At 41.7% G+C, this 20,230-nt stretch overlaps 1 long non-coding RNA gene across 1 annotated transcript; it reads right to left on the bottom strand.

Annotated features, from left to right (window-relative positions):
* Nucleotides 1-820: 820 nt before the first annotated feature.
* On the bottom strand, nucleotides 821-2,936 carry LOC143964012 (uncharacterized). The gene is made up of 2 exons (XR_013271061.1): nucleotides 2,822-2,936; nucleotides 821-1,081 (listed from the first exon to the last, which is right to left on the bottom strand). It is a non-coding gene; the product is annotated as an uncharacterized LOC143964012 (long non-coding RNA).
* Between the last annotated feature and the right edge of the window lie 17,294 nt (nucleotides 2,937-20,230).

The following is a 20,230-nucleotide window of genomic DNA, read 5'->3' as shown; positions in this document are numbered from 1 at the left end:
ATGGTGGCTCCCGCGTGCATTCGTGGGAGTAACATCATTGCGGTTCCGGCTAATCACAGAGCCAGAGCCCACAAACAAGGCAGGTGAAAATGGAAGAGGCTGCAACTCTCACATCACGACGCTGGAACAGCTTTGTTTTAAGGTAAGTTTCACATAATGTGCTAGTAGCACATTATGACTTTTACCTTGCGGTAAGAAAAAAATAAAAATTCCAGCGGTACACAACCGTTTTAAGAATAAGAATTCCTGAACATTTTATAACAAGGAGACAATTTTTTAATCTTTTAGAAAACTGTAAAAAAAAATAGACATCCCACCACAGCAAATAAAGTCATTCAATAAAGTTCTGCCTGTACTAAAAATCTCCCTAGCATGACGATACATTTTTAATGAATCTCACAATTATACCATTTTGAAAATGTGATATTCTGTCCAAGAAAGTTTTACTGCAAAACAGAATGCTCTGGAATGAAAATAAAAATGTACAGATTGTAAATATTCTTAATTACTGTGTCGTCTTTGGCAAATTAAAGGGCAAAGATAACAAGACTAGATTCAGTGCAGCTTTCTGCTTCATCTCCACAAGCATTTGTTGTGAATACTATAATCACACGTGTTATGAGTGGCAGGAGGGTTGGATCCTTGGCAATATCAAGGCTTCATTATAATAATGCAGATATGTCTTCAGGAGCCTGACTTTAACTATCAGGAGATATACAATCTGTGTTGGAAAACTGCCTGTAAATTGTCTTTTTAACAGTGTGTTTATGAAAATCTTGTGCAGACATAACATTTTTGTTGTGTGGAATAAAAGACATCCTGCATAAGAAAATGTTTATTAAGTGCAAAGATAAAAAAAAATACATCCCGTTAATTGCTTCAGGGAATACTGCGCTCATCCAGAAACGGAGATTCAATATTGCCTTAGAATGAGAAGTATTTAATATTGTATAGGGCAACGTAGTTGAAAACGAGCAAAAAGCTGCCTTGATCAAATGCCATGTAGCACTTCATCTTGGCTGTTCTTCTGTTACTGCAAGTTGTAAACATCTGGTGCGGCATTTTTTTTCCCCTCTTGCACCTGCAAGTGTAAGGACACACATAAACAAAAGGAAAAAAAAAGGAAATTAAATCTTGCACAGAGCCTGAGAAAAAAAAGCAACCGCAAGGCTCAAGGGAGCAGTGTGACAAGTACTGAGCAGTAAACAAGCTTGAGTGGGATTTAATTCTTGTGACAAGTGCCAGTGGTGGCTTCCCCGCATGGACCGAGCATATGTACACATTTCGGCAGAGGAACTCACACAGGGCTTAATTCAAACAATTGAGAGATCACAACATATCACCTTACTTTATAGCAAAGGCAACACAGGCGATCGGAAGAGGTGCCGGCATTAAAAATAACGTTGCGGTTTGGGTTTGTTTGCGAGCAAGAAGCGACACGTTTTGGGGGAGATCTCTTACGGCTGCAAATTTGCTTTAGAGCTGATGTACCCGCTTCTGCAAGTGCTTTGTCAGTTTCATTAAGGTAACGCTTATCAAGTGCGTGGGGCGATTCTAGATATGGCCACGAGACAAGAAGGAATTTGCTTTGTTCATCTTTGCTTGTCATTTCTGATAAAGATATGTTGCACAGGAATCAAAGATGTAATGTCTCTTAATAAAAGCTGTCTGCTGCGCTCAGTGATGATCACCAGTATTTTTTGCCCCCTGGTATATTCTGATTTAAAAATAGCTGCTTGGAGAAGTCACTTAGCAGCTCAGCTGCAGAAGGGTGCCGAAAATGTTCTGTGGCCACAGTGCAACTGTTGTCACTTGTGTTTTCAAGCTTCAAGCTTTTAACTCTGTATGTGCCATAGAGAGGTACAAGACACTGAAACATATGACTTATCCCTTTTGTAGTAGTTTTTTAAGTAAGTTTTCATGTGAAGTCACGTGACCTACTCATTCTCTGACATCGCAGGTTATAAAGTCCCCCCTGCAGGGTCCATTTTTTTTTTTAACATTGTTCTGCTGAGTGGGTGTACGGAGGACTTTTGTTGCATACAGGTGAACGGTATTACTGGCTTATTAATCTGTGCACTAGTCACTAGCAAAAATAAAGTCATGTATAACTGACCTAATGTGTACTGGTAGCAAACTGCCTTTCCTAGCATTTCCTAGCATTTCCTAGCATTTCCTAGCTGTGTATAAATTAATTAAATAGCTCTTTAATTGAACAAACCATATGTTATACCATTAGCCATGTAGAAATTTGCCATATATTGCAAGCAGCTATTATACCGTTTTTTGTGCTTGACTTTGTTCCCCACCTTACCCTCTTCACTTTGGACTCATAATAAAAGTGACACAAAAAAAATATAGTATGTGTTCTTAAAGTGATAGTAAAGTATGCATGCCCTTTTTTACCTACAGGTAAGCTTATAATAAAGCTTAGAGTTAACAGTGCTCAGGGATCCTTGATCAATGGAAATGAATCAAAAATCCATTGTGAGACACATGATGAGAAGCAAAAGGGCTACTCCATAAACACAAAGTTCATTTATTGAGCCATAAAAGCATTACATTCAGGTTGGCACACACCCTGAAGATTATAATCGCTCCCAATGTAACCTACAGGGTCCTAGAAGGAACTGGGGTACAGACATCCAGTCTTTCTTTGACCATGAACATGTGTGTTCCAGTGCAAAAAGCGTGGTTACCTCACATACCAATTCATCGGGCATGGGCATTCGGAAGTCACCAAAAATAAAGGCAACACTTTTCAATTCAAGACGTTTTTTCACAGAGTTTATCTATGTACAACGTTGTCCTTGCAACTTACGGTAATATATGTAGGGCGCAGTAAACGTACTTTGCGGAAGCGCATCGGAGAACATCATAGGCTTATACAAGAGGGGTGTGCCAAACATAGTGTTACCCACCATTTTCTTCAAGCCTGCAACAAAAACATTGGGTGTCTTGAAGTCATGGCGATTAAAAGCATTTGTGAAGGTTTATTTACAACTAACAAAAGGTATTCTCGCCTATGCAAAAGGCAAACCTTTTGGATTTATAAATTAGAATCCATGTCACCAAAATGGCCTTAATGAAGATTTGGAGATACAAAATGTGGTTTGAGTTAGCGATACATAAATATAATTATTGATTACCGGTATCATCATTATTCATTTTTTGGTCTTGTTTTGTTTTAGATCTCCTTGATCTATGAACTATGGCCATAGATGATTGCCATCTATATGGTGAGTGGGCAATAGTTCGAACAGTTTTATGAAATAAATGTTATTCCTTTTTTTTTTAAGTTTTGAATAACTCAAGCTTCCTCACCCCAAACTTGCTCATCCATGTTTTATGTGCACTGGTGGAACAGGGAGGGGCCATCCCCAAACTGTTTCCATAAAGTTGGGAGCATGACATTGTCCAAAATGTCTCTTTTTTGCTGATGCCTTAAAAGTTTCCTTCACTGGCTAAGCCCAACCACTGAAAAACAACCCCACACCATAATCCCCCCTCCACCAAATGATTTGAACCAGTGCACAAAGCAAGATCCATAAAGACAGAAATTAGTGAGTTTGGGGTGGAGTAACTTGACAGGACTTAACAGAGTCCTGACCTCAACCAGATAGAACACCTTTGAGATGAATTTGAGCGAAGACTGCGAGTCAGGCCTTCTCTCCAACATCAGTGCCTGACCTTACAATGTGCTTCTGGATAAATGGTCAAACATTTCAATATAGACACGCCTAAACCTTGTAGTCCGTCTTCCCAGAAGAGTTGAAGCTGATATAACTGCAAAGGGTGGGCCAACTCAATATTGAACCCAAGGACTAATGCTGGCCATACACTAGACAAAGAATTGTCCGGAAATTGCTCATTTAGACACTTTGTTTTTCGGCCAGTTAGCAGGCACAAATTGGTAATCAGCTGTGATTTATATACACAGTAGTTACATAGCTGGTAAGGTTGAATAATGACACCAGTCCATCCAGTTCAACCTGTGTATGTGTTTACATCAATACCATTTCCTATATCCCTGTATATTGCGTTCACTGAGATGCCCATCTAATTTTGAAATTATCCAGACTCCCTGCTGACACCACCAACTGTGGGAGGGAGTTCCACATCCTTACTGCTCTAACAGTAAAGAACCCCTGGCGCAGTTTAAGGTTGTCCAGCTTATATATGAAGACGCTGAGGGACTACCCACATAATAGGAGCCTCTACTGGTATAATGAAGAAGGGGAGTTTTACCACTTATTTCTTACCCCTAGCCAAAATGAACAAACAAAATGAAGAATTACCATTTCTGTGACCTTTTTATTGTGACCTTTTTATTTCTGTTTGTGTCTCTACTGAAGAGATATTCTCACACAAAAAAAAATGAGAGTGCAGGGGGCTCCAGGACAGGAAGGCATAGACAGCAACAAAAATATTGTCAAAGCTCCTCGTCTCTCTACTAAGAATGTATTTTGTTTTTATCTCTGTCCCCATTGGAGAGATTTACTATCACTTCGTACCTCAACAGGCAGTAATACAAAATTCCTTCAAGGATTCAGATGGCAGTTACTAAAAAATAAAAACAGGAACTCTTACTATTTTTCACTCAAAACAACTCTTCTCTGAATTCAGGAGCAGTGCAGCATGATTGTCACTCCATCACAGAAACCTGCATTAGGTGGACTTTACTTGCAGAATCAACTGATATTTGCATGACTTTGCGGGGAGACTAAGACCCCTTTCACACCAGGGCGTTTTGCAGGTGCTATAGCGTTAGAAATAGCGCCTGCAATCCGCCCTTAAGAAGCTGCACCATTGTATGTAGTGTGAAAGCCCGAGGGCTTTCACACTACAGAGGTGCACTGGCAGGACATCAGAAAAAAGTCCTGCCAGCAGCTTCTTTGGAGCGGTGAAGGAGCGGTGTGTTTACCGCTCCTCCACCACTGCTCCCCATTGAAATCAATGGGGCAGCGCTGTAATAGCGCCGGCAAAACGCCGCTAGCGGGGGTAAAAGCGCCCCGCTAGCGCCCGAAATGCGCCGCAAATCCGGCACGCAAAGGGGGGTGTGGTGTGAAAGGGGTCTAAATGAAACATATAAAAACATTAAGGCCACAGTTCTACTTTAAGGGCGAGTATTAGCTCTCTTATTCAATAGAAAAGTGCAATGAGCAAGTGCAGTGTCCATAGATCATAATCCAGCTTATGCTGATCTGATTTCACTCATGCAATTTCTGATTAGTTTATCTTGGGATACTGTTTCTTTTATTGCTCTCTTAACCACCTCAATACAGGGCACTTACACCCACTTCCTGCCCAAGCCAATTTTCAGCTTTCAGAGCTGTCGCTGTTTAAATAACAATTTCATGGTCATGCTACACTGTACCCAAACAGAATTTTTATCATTTTGTTACCACAAATAGAGCTTTTGGTGGTATTTGATCACCTCGGCATTTTTTATTTTTTGCAAAATAAATAAAAAAATCCTAAAATTTTGAAAAAAAAAAGTTTTTTCTTATGTTTCTGTTATAACATTTTGTAAATAAGTAAGTTTTCTCCTTCGCTGATGAGCACTGATAAGGCAGCACTGACAGGCACTGATAAGGTGGCACAGATGAGGTGGCATCAATGAGGTGGTACTGATGGGTGGCACTGATATGCAGCACTGGGCATTGATAGGTGGCACTGATGGGCACTCATGTGTGGCACTGGTGGGCACTGATAGGCGACACTGAAAGGCTGCACTTATGGGTCCTTATGGGTGGCACTGATAGTCGGCATTGCTGGACACTGATGGTCACTGATATGTGGCACTGATAGATGGCATTGTTAGGCATCGCTGATGGCACTGGCAGGCATTGTGGATGGGCACTGATTGGCAGCTGCCTGGGCACTGATTGGCATTTCCCTAGTTGTCTAGGGTGACATACCTGGTGGTCCAGTGTGGTGGCCATCCCTGGTGGTCCTGGCAGCATCCTGGTGGTCCTGAGTGGGCATCCGAGGGGGGCTGTGCTGATAAACAATCGGCACAGTCCCCCCTGTCAGGAGAGCAGTCGCTTGGCTCTCCTCTACTCACTGTCAGATGCGAGCAAGGAAAAGAAAATCAATGGCTCTCCCTGTTTACATCGTAGTCAGCCGTGATTGGACACGGCTGATCACATGGTAAAGAACCCCCATCAGAGGCTCTTTACCGAGATCGGTGTAGCAGTGTGTTAGACCACGGGTGCTTGAGAGTGGTCATTCTGGGAGGCCATCATATGACATCCACATAGAACGAGAGCCAGGCCGCCCAGCCGTCATTTGTACTTTTTTGACGGATGTGTTCAGGATAACTGTAAGTCAATAGCAAGAAAGATCAGCTCATATACAGTCATTTAAAATATAGGACATTGCATATCAGGACATTATATTCCCCATAGATGAATAAATATGTTCTTAAAGTGGTTATAAACCTCAGTCATGGAATCTGGAATCTGAGCAAAGCACATTTATCTGCAGTGTTTACTTATTCCACTCCAAAGCTCTAAGTGTCTTTTCTCTCTGGTGCATTGTTCCTCTGTTATCAGCATGAGTCACTCCTGAGAAGTTTTCCGGAGATAAACTTGTGAAGCTGTTCACTTCACTGGATATATGTGGGTGTTTACAACCATAAGAGTGACAGGGAGACATATACCTGCCACCACCATCATAATCCGTGGGACATGCTCGGTACTTCAGATCTTTCAGAGTAAGATTAAATAATTAATTCCTTTTCCAGTGAGATTTTGTAAGTTTGAAAACCTCCTTGGACAATAATGAATGCCTCCATGTGCCTGACATGGTCTTTATTGGCCTCTTGAATTGAAGAAATTACCTTATAATTTAAATGTATTATTGAAATCAATAGTGTTTGTAGTAGTGTGTGATGTCAATGACCCAACCAACAATTCTATTTAATCCTACCTTCTCTCCCTCAATGACTCTTCAATCATCATATCATGTACCTCTATCAACTCTATAGCCCACAAAGATTTGGATATACATTTTTTTAGGTTCAGGGAATGGTTAAAACCAGTCCGTTTTTTTCCCATCTGTGTTCCACTGAGGAGATTTACCCTAACTTCCTGTCCCACAGACATGACAGGAAGCCAGAAGAAATCTCTCCAAAATAAAGGAAATACCCTCCTATATGATTGTTAGTTAGAGAGCTGTTGCTGGAATAAATGTCTTGATTGAAAGATTTCCCATCAAATCATTTTCCATTTAATTCTAAACATTTTGGATTTTCCCTTACTTTCATCCCCAGAACATAAAGAGCGTGAGTCTTATTAGATGAGGGAATTTTTTTTTGTTAGATATGGTAGATAAAAAAAATATCCCCACAGAAACATTTGTTCCCATTCAAAGAGTTTTATTTTTGGAACATAAACTGATCATCCAAAAATGGATATTCTCAAATGCACCAAAGTAGAGTAGAGAAACCAGGTCAGTGTTACTGTGGTAAAAGAAAGGGTAGTGTTTGAGCACAGGAATTGTGCTCAGAAACTAGAAAAAAAAAACTATTTTTTAAATAAATTTTTAAATCAATGAGTAAAAAATCTATGGTTGTCTATTCTGGGTCTTGCACCAGTCCCCTTAATAACACAGAGATTAGTATCACAATAACCATGATTCTGACCCTCTATTATATATTCTTCAGGAGTGTGGGTACATGAATAAAATGTATGGCAAACCAATTTATCTTCTAGGCCAGGGGTCTCCAAACTGCAGCCCCGAGGGCCAGAAATGTGGCCCTTTGCTAGACTTTATCCAGCCCTTGTGGCTTTATTCCTCTCACTGATATGAGGCACTATTCCTCCCACTGACACCAACAAGGGGGCACTATTTATTCCATTGATACCAATGATAGGATACTATTCCTCCTACTAATAGGGCACTACTCCTCCTCCTCCTCCTACTGACCACAAATCCTGAGACCATATTTATCCTCACTGATGCTGGGCCCAGGAAATTTTTTGCCCCCCCTAGCCAGAATCTGGCGGTCCTTAAGTCTGAAGGACAATAAACTGTCAGCCTCTAGGTGTAAGATTCCTCCCCTGTGTCTGTGGGCTGCTGGGGTGTGTAGTTTTCCCCTAGGGATTACAGTGGGGCAGCATGTGTTTGGGAACTACATGTCCCAGAGTTCCTTGCTGCTACTGCAGTGCTGTCTCCTCATAGGTTCACCCCCCTGTGAGTCCCAGTTCACACTAATGCAGACTGGCAACGATTCCTGTGTGTTTCCTGCACCGCAAAACATTCACACTCTGTTCATGCAAACCACTCTGAGTGTCAATGTTAAGTTAACCCCAAAAACAGTTTGCAAAATGCAGTGCAATTTGGCTGAATAGGTTTGCATGGGTGTGAAAACGTATGCGATCTGATTCCAGTGCGCCAAAAAAAAATATGCATGGACCTTTTTTGTGCATGTGGGTGCAATTTGAGCCATATAAAATGAATAAGCTCAAATCACACTGCAAAGAATCACATTGCTGTCTGAATCGCATGTGGTTCCCCACACCGCACCTGTGTGAACCTAGGCTGAATTTCCTCTTTAGGAACACAGAAAGCAATAAAAACTTAGCAGGGGCCCTCTCTATCCAAAGCTGAATTTTTTTGGGCTTTAAATAAATGTAACCACTTTGCACCAACAATTTTAGCTCAGGCCAGGATCCATGCATTCTTGAAAAGACATGTAAGTTGCCTTAAAGTATAAAAGAGCATTTCCACTTTTGCAGCCAAATTGACAAAATACCTACTTTTGTATTTCTAGCATGTCCTCCCCATTTACATAACTTAAAAAAAAATATTAAAAATTTGCAGCTTACCTTTTTAGTTGTTCTTTACCTGAACTTCCAGCAAGGATAAATTCTACTCTAGTTCTCTTTGTCATGAGAGGGGCTAGAAATCTGTGTATACCATAATTAACTATATCAGAAAGCAGATATTTCATCAGTTGTACTCAGGGGTCAAGTCCTGGGGAAAAAAGTGTGGGAACTCCCACCCAAGATCCACTCCCCCACCAAAAAATAAAAATAAAAAAATAGGACAATGGAGCACATCAAGGCATGGGACATATCAGGGCATGGGGCACATCAGGCCACATGGCACATCAGGGCATGGGGCACATGGGACATCGGGCACATTATGGCACATCAGGGCACATTATGGGGCACATAGCACATCAGGGCACATGGCACATCAGGGCATGGGGCACATAGCACATCAGGGCATATGGCACATTATGGGGCACATCAGGGCACATTATGTGGCACATTGGGGCACATAAGGGCATGGGGCACATCAAGGCATGGGACACATCAGGCCACATGGCACATCAGGGCATGGGAGAAAGGTTGGCACATTATGGCACATCAGGGCACATAGCACATAAGGGTGCGGGGCACATAAGGGCACAGGGCACATCAGGGCATGGGGCACATCAGGGCACATTATGGCACATTATGAGGCACATAGCACATCAGGGCATGGGGCACATGAGGGCACATAACACATCAGGGCACATCAGGGCATGGGGCACATAGCACATCAGGGCATGGGGCACATCGGGGCACATTATGGGGCACATAGCACATTATGGGGCACATAGCACATAAGGGCACGGGCACATCAGGGCATGGGACACATCAGGCCACATGGCACATCAGGGCATGGGAGAAACGTTGGCACATCAGGGCACATAAGGGTGCGGGGCACATAGCACATCAGGGCACATGTCACATCAGGGCTCGGGGCACATCAGGGAACGTTATGGCACATTATGGGGCACATAGCACATCAGGGCACATTATGGGGCACATAGCACATCAGGGCACATAGCACATAAGGGCACGGGGCACATCGGGGCATGGGGCACATCAGGCCACATGGCACATCAGGGCATGGGGAAATGTTGGCACATGGGGGCACATTATAGCACATCAAGGCACATAAGGGCACGGGGCACATCAGGGCACATGGCACATCAGGGCACATAGCACATCAGGGCACATTATGGGGCACATAGCAAATCAAGGCACATAAGGGCACGGGGCACATCAGGCCACATGGCACATCAGGCCACATGGCACGTTAGGGCACATGGCACATCAGGGCACAGGGCACATAGCACATCAAGTCACATGGCACATCAGGGCATGTGGCACATCAGGGCACATTATGGGGCACAGTGGGGCACATAGGACATCAGGGCATGGGGCACATAGCACATCAGGGGGCACATTATAGGGCACATCTTACTAGCCAGTATGCAGAGTAGCATAGGAAGCGTTTGGCTGTAGTAAGTTCTCCCTCACTTCACGCAGTGCTGTTCGCTCCCCGGCGGCCCCTCCTCTCTTCTCGTCTATCCCCATTGGCTTGTAACATCATCTGGGATAGACGAGAAGAGAGGAGGGGCCGCTGGGGAGCGAACAGCACTGTGTGAAGTGAGGGAGAACTTACTACAGCCAAACGCTTCCTGCGCTACTCTGCATACATCTCATTCGGGCGGCTCTAGTCCTGCAAAGGGAATGGCGTTCCTGCTGTGAAAATAGTGCAGGGACGCCATTCCCATGTGTTCCCGCAGGACTCAAGCCCTGGTTGTACTAGATTTGAATGCTGCTTGTCTTAAAGTGGGAGTAAACTTCCATGGATTATTTTTACCTAAAAGTAAGCCTATAATAAGGCTTACCTATAGGCACAGTAAAAATCTCCTAAACTTGCACCTTTTATCAGATATTTACTTGCGAAGCCACCCTTGATGTCATTGGCGCAAGCGCTCTGAGGGAACAGCATACCCGTGCTGTTTCTTCAGAGTCCTGTGCCGCGAACAGCAGCTCCCGCGCTCATGTGCTGGAGTGACATCATCGCTGCTCATCCAATCAAAGGACCGGAGCCTGCAAATCCAGAAGGAAGACCGAGAAAAGATGGAAGCTATGTCAGCAGTGACAGCGTGGCGCTGGAGGGCTTCGTTTCAAGATAAGTTTCACATAATATAACTTTCTTTGCTTTGCAGGTTTAAAAAAAAAAAAAAAAAAAGATGATGGTTTACTACTAATTTAACAAAATGTGAAGCTGGACTTCTCCATTGTATGTTAATAAGAACTCAATTCCACCCTAGCTACTGGGACAGATCACACTGGGCTAGCTGAGAAATGCTTACTCAGGGCTTTTTTTCTCAGAGCATAGGTGCACAAACTCCCCTTTTCTGAGTGACCTCTTTTCTTCGCCCCTACCCACCTCCCATTACCGTTTCTTGATTCCATCACCCTACTACTCTTTTAGAGAATACAGAACCAGGTATCTTTTTGTGATAAGTAACTTGTTAATGATAACATGAAAAGCAGTAAATAATATCCCCTGTAGCCAGTAACATTAGAGCCCCCTCCAGCAAAAATAGATCCCCCAACAACAATGGACCATCCGAAACAACCCCCCCCCCCCCCACCCCAACAACAGATCTCCCCACAGTCAACATCAATAGACTCGCCAGCAGCAATAGACTGCCACCTCAACAGTAGATCTCTCCTAGCAATAACTGACCCCTCAGCAACAATAGATCCCCCACCAGCAACATTAGACCCCCCTGCAAAAATAGTTCCCCTCCAGCAAGAATATATCATCCCAGCAGTAAGAGTCAATAGACCTTGCAGCACACCCCAGCACCCCTTACCATTACATACTGTCAGGTTTCTGCAGCCAGGAGACCAACACGTAGTTGCACATAGAAACTGTGACCAAACAAATAAGTATATATCCTTAACAGTGAGGTTTATTAACAGTGAACACAGCAACAAGCAAACACAGTGAACATAAACAACTCCAGCAACAAGAACCAAACCATACTGACAAAATAGCTAAACAACTAGCCTGCTGACTAAGTACAACTATATAGAAGGCACTGACAAGGGTACAGGGAATGCAGGCATACAAGGTCATTTTAAAGCCATTTTATCTCATTTTTAGGGACTCATTAATGACGGGAAAAGTACCAATGGTTTGGCACAGGGCGAACGTGGTGCCTATATTTAAAAAGGGAACAAATTCTTTACCAAGTAACTATAGACCTATTGGTTTAACTTCTATAGTTTGAAAGATACTGGAGCGTTTAATAAAAGACCACATAGACAAGTTCTTGCTGGAAAAAAACATTTTAAGCAACAGACAGAATGGATTCATGAAAGACAGAAGTTGTCAGACAAACCTGATTTCTTTTTATGAACAGGTAAGTAAAACCTTGGATAGGGGCTTGGCGGTGGACGTGATATACTTGGATTTTGCAAAAGCCTTCGATACAGTTCCGCACACACGGCTCATGTGTAAGGTAAAGTCTACAGGCTTGGAAATATCAGTTTGTAAATGGATAGAAAACTGGCTAAAAGACAGAATTCAGAGAGTCGTGGTTACTGATTCTTACTCTGGTCTAGGGTTATCAGTGGTGTAACCCAAGGTTCAGTGTTGGGACCCTTACGTTTTAATATCTTTATAAATGATATTGGGTCTGGGATCAAAAATAAAATTTCTGTCTTTGCAGATGACACCAAGCTATGCAGTGCAATAACGTCCTTACAGGATGTCCCCAATTTACAAGCCGACCTCAATGCTCTGTCTAATTGGGTGACTATGTGGCAGATGAGATTTAATTAATGTTGATAAAAGTAAAGTTATGCACTTGGGGGGTAAGGAAATCCATGCATCATACATGCTGGGGGGGGGGGGGGGTACAACTGAGGGAATCCATAGTGGAGAAGGATCTGGGAGTTTTGGTATATCATAAGCTCAATAATCGCATGCAATGCCAAGCTGTGGTTTCCAAAGCGAGCAAAGTCCATTCTTGTATTAAGAGAGGTATGGACTCCAGAGAGAGAGTTATAATTTTGCCCCTGTTCAAATCATTAGTAACACCTCATCTAGAATATGCAGTTCAGTTTTGGGCACCAGTTCTCAAAAAGGATATCAGGGAACTGGAGAAAGTGCAAAGAAGGGCAACAAACTGATAAGAGGCATGGAGGAGCTCAGCTATGAGGAAAGATTAGAGGAGCTGAATTTATTCACTCTTGAGAAGAGGAGAATAAGGGGGGTATGATCAGCATGTTCAAATATATATGGGGTCCATATAGTGAACATGGTGTTGAGTTATTCACTTTAAGTCAACACAGAGGACACACTTTATATGTCATCTCCAAATACGGAAAGGTTTCTTCACTGTAAGAGCTGTGAAAATGTGGAATAGACTCCCTTCAGAGGTGGTTCTGGCTAGCTCAGTAGATTGCTTTGAGAAAGGCCTGTATACCTTCCTAAAAGTACATAATATAACTGGATACTAACATTTATAGGTAATGTTGATCCAGGGAAAATTCGATTGCCTCTTGAGGGATCAGCAAGGAATTTTTCCCCTGCTGTAGCAAATTGGAGAATGCTCTGCTGGGTTGTTTTTGCCTTCCTCTGGATCAAATGTGGGTATATAATTTGGTATATGGGATTGTGCAATATTTTTTTTTTTTTATGGTTGAACTGGATGGACTTGTGTCTTTTTTCAACCTGACTAACTATGAGGTAGCAGAGGACAAACGGTACTAAGCAGGGAGCCAGAGCAAGGCAGAAGAGGACAGGAGCAAGGCAGAGGAGTGCAGGCTGGAACATGACCTCTGGCAACAAAGGGGCGAACAGAATAGTGAAGCGCTAGGGAAAGGGAGGAACAGCCTTAAATAGCCACCTAATGGCTGAAACCAGGTGTGGCTGATTATTACAGCCTGCTGGCATTTGGGAGACACCTGCTTGTGGACACTGGAACTGCATCTTATGGATCTGGGAGCCACAGTGCCACCAGCAGGTGAGTCCTTTCCTGACACATACAGTCTGTGCTGGAGGTGCCAGAACAGCGTTCCCACTGAAAAAAAAAAAGCCCTGCTTGCAGTCAGCCGTGACACCTCTTACTCAGAAACATCTAAAAGCTAAGTAATATTTAGAAAACCATACATTTTGGTATGTGGTGTCAAAAGGAACACATAACAAACATATAGTGGGATTTTCTCAAATTTGACTAAAATAATATTTGTACCTTTCCTACTCAAAACGGACAGGACTAAATCAATCTGGATCAAATGTGTAGTTATTGCACACTACTATCAATAAATAAAATACAAATGTATAATTTAATCTCATTCAGATCTGAAAAAAAGAGATGGGGAGATCAGATTTTATGGATTCAGATTCTTCCTGGTACATCTTAGCTCACTGCACACCAAAGCCATACTCACATCTGTGCATTCAGGGTTAAACTGCCCTGTGGTATAAGCACTATAAAAAGCCAGACCTCTGCTCAACAGAGTGCAGCAATCTGACACGCTCCATGCCCAGTGCTCCAACCAGCAGTGCTCACGTTTTTATGTTAATTGAAGCACTGAGCATGGGGATATCGGACCGCTGCACCTATTGATGAGCAGAGGTCAGACTCTTCAGTGTTTTAGTAGCACAAGGTATTTTAACCCTTTTTATAGCAAAAAATACGATTGATATTTAAAAAAAAAAAATTAAAATAAAAAAACACATTTGTTTTTACAGTTTATTCAGCCCGACTGCATTACAGTAATAATATAGTATAATACTGGACTTTTAGCTGCTAATAAAATGTGCAGTCAACACACAAAAGGCCCAAGCTTTTATATGTACATAAAATAGGAACACTTGACAAACACTGGAATACAGAGCAAGTACCCTCTGTGAGCAGTATTAATGCAGGGCCCTTGAATACATCTTCTATTGATTTGCACGTATTATTGTTCCCTTGACGCTTATGTGCAGAAAAAACACGAGCTAGTTTATTGTAACTGTTGTCTTGCTGAAAATCATTGGTGCTACATGCTCTGTCACTGTGCTCCCCATACTTGCTTTACAATTTCTGTAAGTGGCCTTGAAAAAAAAAATATATTCCAGTTGGTTCAGTATGGTATAACATCAGATGTTGCTTCTCCAACACTCACAAATAGGTTGTTGAATTTTTGTATTGTGAATGAATCCCACCTTTTTGTTCAGATTATCTGTTCTATGGTAGTGGACATTATATGCAAATTATTGAACTAAAAAAATCCAGCAACTACAAATATATATATATATATATATAAAATAACTAATTTGAAATCCTGAATTTAACTATTATCCTCAAAAATATTAGAGTGACATATTTACAACCCCTGTGCCCACAGCTTATAAATCTTCTTTTTACATTAAAATACTGCCACTATATACCTTTTTGGCTGATCTGTATACCACGGTCACATGATAACCTGCAGAGTTTGTCCAGAGCTGTGTGTTCAGGTAGAAGGAGATTCCCACTCTAGCCTGTATACACGCCCACATGTGTGATGTCAATATCATGTGACCTGGCTAGTTCTGAGAACAAAGAACTGTTCTCTCCAGCATAAAAGACACAACTGAGCATGTGCAGGTTAGCTACCCTGCTTGTGTTAGCTGGCCTTCCCAAGATTGACAGAGCAGGTGGGAATGCAAAATGCAGAGTATTGACATCTTACGTTCCACAGTGACTATAACAAGCATGCTATTCTGCATATACAGACTGATTTTACTGTTGTGGGTTTAGTAACACCTTCATTTTGTAGAAAAGAAACGAATCACAGACATGCCTCAAAACTATTTTCATTGAATATTCCAATCTTCTGGCTTATGGAAACATTTAAAAAAAATAAAAAACAAAAGAAAACTGTAGTCAGTTGCAACTGTTTTTGAAGATCAATCAGAGAAAAAAAAAGAAGGAATCACTTAATTCTGAGGAAAATATTATGGAATCGTCATGTACTTTGCAGTTCTAAAACAAACATCTGCATCAGATTACATCCTGAAAAGTGGTGTCATCACCAAACATCCTTTTAATTGATGGAATAAGAAAAGTGTCCAAAATCTCAATATAAACTTGTGCATTTATTGAAGATTTAATGCCTGTCATCTCCCCCCTACCTTTATCTGACATGCAACCCCATATCATCAATGATTATGGAAATATGCATGTTTCCTTCACTCAGTCATCTTCATACATTTCATTGCAATGGCACCAAACAAACGTTTGAGCATCATCACCCTGCCCAATGCAGATTGGTGAATATCACTTTCATCCAGTCATCCACAGTCCATGATTGATTTTCTTTAGCCCACTGTAACCTTGTTTTTCTCTCTTTAGGTGTTAATAATGGTTTTTGTTAGTACAAATCAAATGGGAAGGTTGTTAAAGGGAAGCGTACTGGTAGACCAAAGAAGGCATCAAAGCGTCAAGATAGAAAACTTAAAGCAATATGCCTTAACCACCTCCCATCTGCGATATAGCCGAAAGACAGCTACAGCACGGACCTAATTTGCTGGGAGGGCGTCCATAGACGTCCTCCCGTGCTCCCGTGATCAGCGAGTCTATGAGACTCGACTGATCACAGATCGGAGTAAGGGGTCGATCCCGACCCCTTAGCATGTGATCAGCTGTCAGCCAATGACTGCTGATCATGTGATGTAAACAGTGCCAGTAGTCGGCTATTTTTTCTCCTCACACTGGTAGCATGAGGAGAGAAAAAAAGCCGATCACCGGCAGCTGTGAGAGGGACATTAGTCCTGATCGTGGAGAGCCTCTGCAGAGGCTTCTGTTCCCACCTGTGCCACCTACCAGTGCCGACCAGCGTCACCTACCAGTGCCCACAGTACCACCCATCAGTGCCCACAGTGTCACCTAACAGTGCCCACAGTGCCACCTATAAATGTCACCAATCAGTGTCTCATCAGCAGTGCTACCTATCAATACCACCTATCAGTGCCCATCGGGGACATCTCTCAGTGCCACCCATCAGTGCCGTCTTAGTGCCTATCAGTGTCACCTTATCATTGCCTATCAGTGCAGCTCATCAGTGCCCATTAGAGCAGCCTCATCAGCGGATATCAATGATGGAGAAAAATTTGAGAAAAAAGCTAAAAATTGGTCTGGGCAGGAGGGGGGTTTAAGTGCCCAGTAAGCAAGAGGTTAAAAACAGAAAATGCACAACAAAGCAAATGAGGAACAAATGTTCAGAAACTGGAGTCATTGTCTGTGACCGAACTGTAAGACATAGACTAAAGGAAATGGGATTTACATACAGAAAAGCAAAATGAAATCCATTATTGACACCTAAACAGAGAAAAAGGTTCCAGTGGGCTAAAGAAAATCAATCATGGACTGTGGATGACTGGATGAAAGTGATATTCAGTGATGAATCACCAATCTGCATTGGGCCAGGGCGATGATGTTGGCGCCATTCCAATGAAATGTATGAAGACGACATGCAAATTTCCACAATCATTGATGATATGGGATTGCACTTCAGATAAAGGTAGGAGGGAGATGACAGTCATTAAATCAATAAATGCACAAGTTTATATTTAGATTTTGGACACTTTTCTTTTTCCATCAATTGAAAGGATGTTTGGTTTAGGATGTAATCCAATGCAGATGTTTGGTTTAGAACTGCAAAGTACATGGTGATTCCATAATATTTTCCTCAGAATTTAGTGATTCCATATTTTGTTTCTCTATTTGATCTGCAAAAACTGTTGAAACTGACTAGTTTTCTTTCTTCTTTTATTTTTTTAAGTGTTTCTTAAAGCTGGAAGGTTGGAATGTTAAATAAAAATAGTTTTGAGGCATGTCTGTAATTATTATTTTTTTACACAATTAACCACTTCAGCCCCGGAAGAATTTACCCCCTTCCTGACCAGAGCACTTTTTGCGATTCGGCAGTGCGTCGCTTTAACTGACATCTGCGCGGTCGTGCGACGTTGCATCCAAACAAATTTGATGTCCTTTTTTCCCACAAATAGAGCTTTCTTTTGGTGGTATTTGATCGCTTCTGCGGTTTTTATTTTTTGCGCTATAAACAAAAAAGAGCGCCAATTTTGAATAAAATTACTTTTTTGTACTTTTTGCTATAATAAATATCCTCATTTTTTTTTTTAAGAAAAAGCTATTTTTTTCTCAGTTTAGGCCGATATGTATTCTTCTACATATTTTTGGTAAAAAAAAAAATTGCAATAAGCGTATATTGATTGGTTTTCGCAAAAGTTATAGCGTCTACAAAATAGAGGATAGATTTATAGCATTTTATTTTTATTTTTTTTACTAGTAATGGAGGTGATCTGCGATTTTTATTGTGACTGTGACATCGGACAATTTTGACACTTTTTTGAGACCATTGGCATTAATACAGAGATCAATGCTATAAAAATGCATTGATTACTTTAACCACTTTCAGACCGGACCATTTTGCTGGTAAATGACCAGAGGTCTTTTTACACTTTGGCACTGCGCTGCTTTAACTGGTAATTGCGCGGTCATGCAATGTTGTACCCAAACAAAATTTGCGTCCTTTTCTTCCCACAAATAGAGCTTTCTTTTGATGGTATTTGATTGCCTCTGCGATTTTTATTTTTTGTGATATAAACGTAAAAAGACCGCAAATTTTGAAAAAAAATGATATTTTCTACTTTTTGTTATTAGAAAAATCCAATAAACTCAATTTTAGTCATACATTTAGGCCAAAATGTATTCAGCCACATGTCTTTGGTAAAAAAAAAGTCAATAATTGTATATTTATTGGTTTGCGCAAAAGTTGTCACATCTACAAACTAAGGTACGTTTTCTGGAATTTACGCAGCTTTTAGTTTACGACTGCCTATCTCATTTCTTGAGGTGCTAAAATGGCAGGGCAGTACAAAACCCCCCCAAATGACCCCATTTTGGAAAGTAGACCCCCTAAGGAAATTGATAAGAGGCATGTTGAGCCCATTGAATATTTTATTTTTTTGCCTCAAGCGATTGAATAATGACAAAAAAAAAATTTTTTTTTTTTTTTTTACACAAAGTTGTCACTAAATGATATATTGCTCACACATGCTATGGGCATATGTGAAATGACACCCCAAAATAAATTCTGCTGCTTCTCCTGAGTACGGAGATACGACATATGTGGGACTTTTTGGGAGCCTAGCCGCGTACGGGGCCCCGAAAACCAAGCACCGCCTTCAGGCTTTCTAAGGGCGTAAATTTTTGAGTTCACTTCTCACTACCTATTACAGTTTTGAAGGCCATAAAATGCCAAGATGGCACAAAACCCCCACAAATGACCCCATTTTAGAAAGTAGACACCCCAAGCTATTTGCTGAGAGGCATGTTGAGTTCATGGAATATTTTATATTTTGCCACAAGTTGCGGGAAAATTACAAACTTTTTTTTTTTTTTTTTTTTTTCACAAAGTTGTCACTAAATGATATATTGCTCATGCATGCCATGGGCATATGTGAAATGACACCCCAAAATAAATTCTGCTGCTTCTCCTGAGTACGGGGATACCACATATGTGGGACTTTTTGGGAGCCTAGCCGCGTACGGGGCCCCGAAAACCAAGCACCGCCTTCTGGCTTTCTAAGGGCGTAAATTTCTGAGTTCACTTCTCACTACCTATTACAGTTTTGAAGGCCATAAAATGCCAAGATGGCACAAAACCCCCACAAATGACCCCATTTTAGAAAGTAGACACCCCAAGCTATTTGCTGAGAGGCATGTTGAGTCCATGGAATATTTTATATTTTGCCACAAGTTGCGGGAAAATTACAAACTTTATTTATTTTATTTTTTTTTCACAAAGTTGTCACTAAATGATATATTGCTCACGCATGCCATGGGCATATGTGAAATTACACCCCAAAATAAATTCTGCTGCTTCTCCTGAGTACGGGGATACCACATATGTGGGACTTTTTGGGAGCCTAGCCGCGTACGGGGCCCCGAAAACCAAGCACCACCTTCAGGCTTTCTAAGGGCGTTACAGTTTTGAAGGCCATAAAATGCCAAGATGGCACAAACCCCCCCCAAATGACCCCATTTTGGAAAGTAGACACCCCTAAATTTAGGGGTACACTAGTGAGACTAGGTAATAAATGGCAGGTGCCCTGAAAGTATAAAAAAAATAACTAACCAACCAGCGTCACCTGTAACAGTTATATGGTGATCACTGGTGAAAGGGTTAACTAGGGGGCAATCAGGGGGCTTTATGCGGTAGTATATGGGGGTCCCTGGCGCTATAAAAAGCTGCGGCGAACCTAAATACCTACCTGCCTAACTAGCGTCACCTGTGACACTAATACAGCGATCAGAAAAACGATCGCTTATTAGGCTGGGTTCACACTGGTGCGATGCGGG

Source organism: Lithobates pipiens, unplaced genomic scaffold, assembly GCF_037356315.1.
Source record: "Lithobates pipiens isolate NorthernLeopardFrog02 unplaced genomic scaffold, aLitPip1_a1.2 Scaffold_8, whole genome shotgun sequence".
Lineage (NCBI taxonomy): Eukaryota > Metazoa > Chordata > Amphibia > Anura > Ranidae > Lithobates > Lithobates pipiens.
This window is presented reverse-complemented; position numbering and strand designations above follow the sequence as displayed.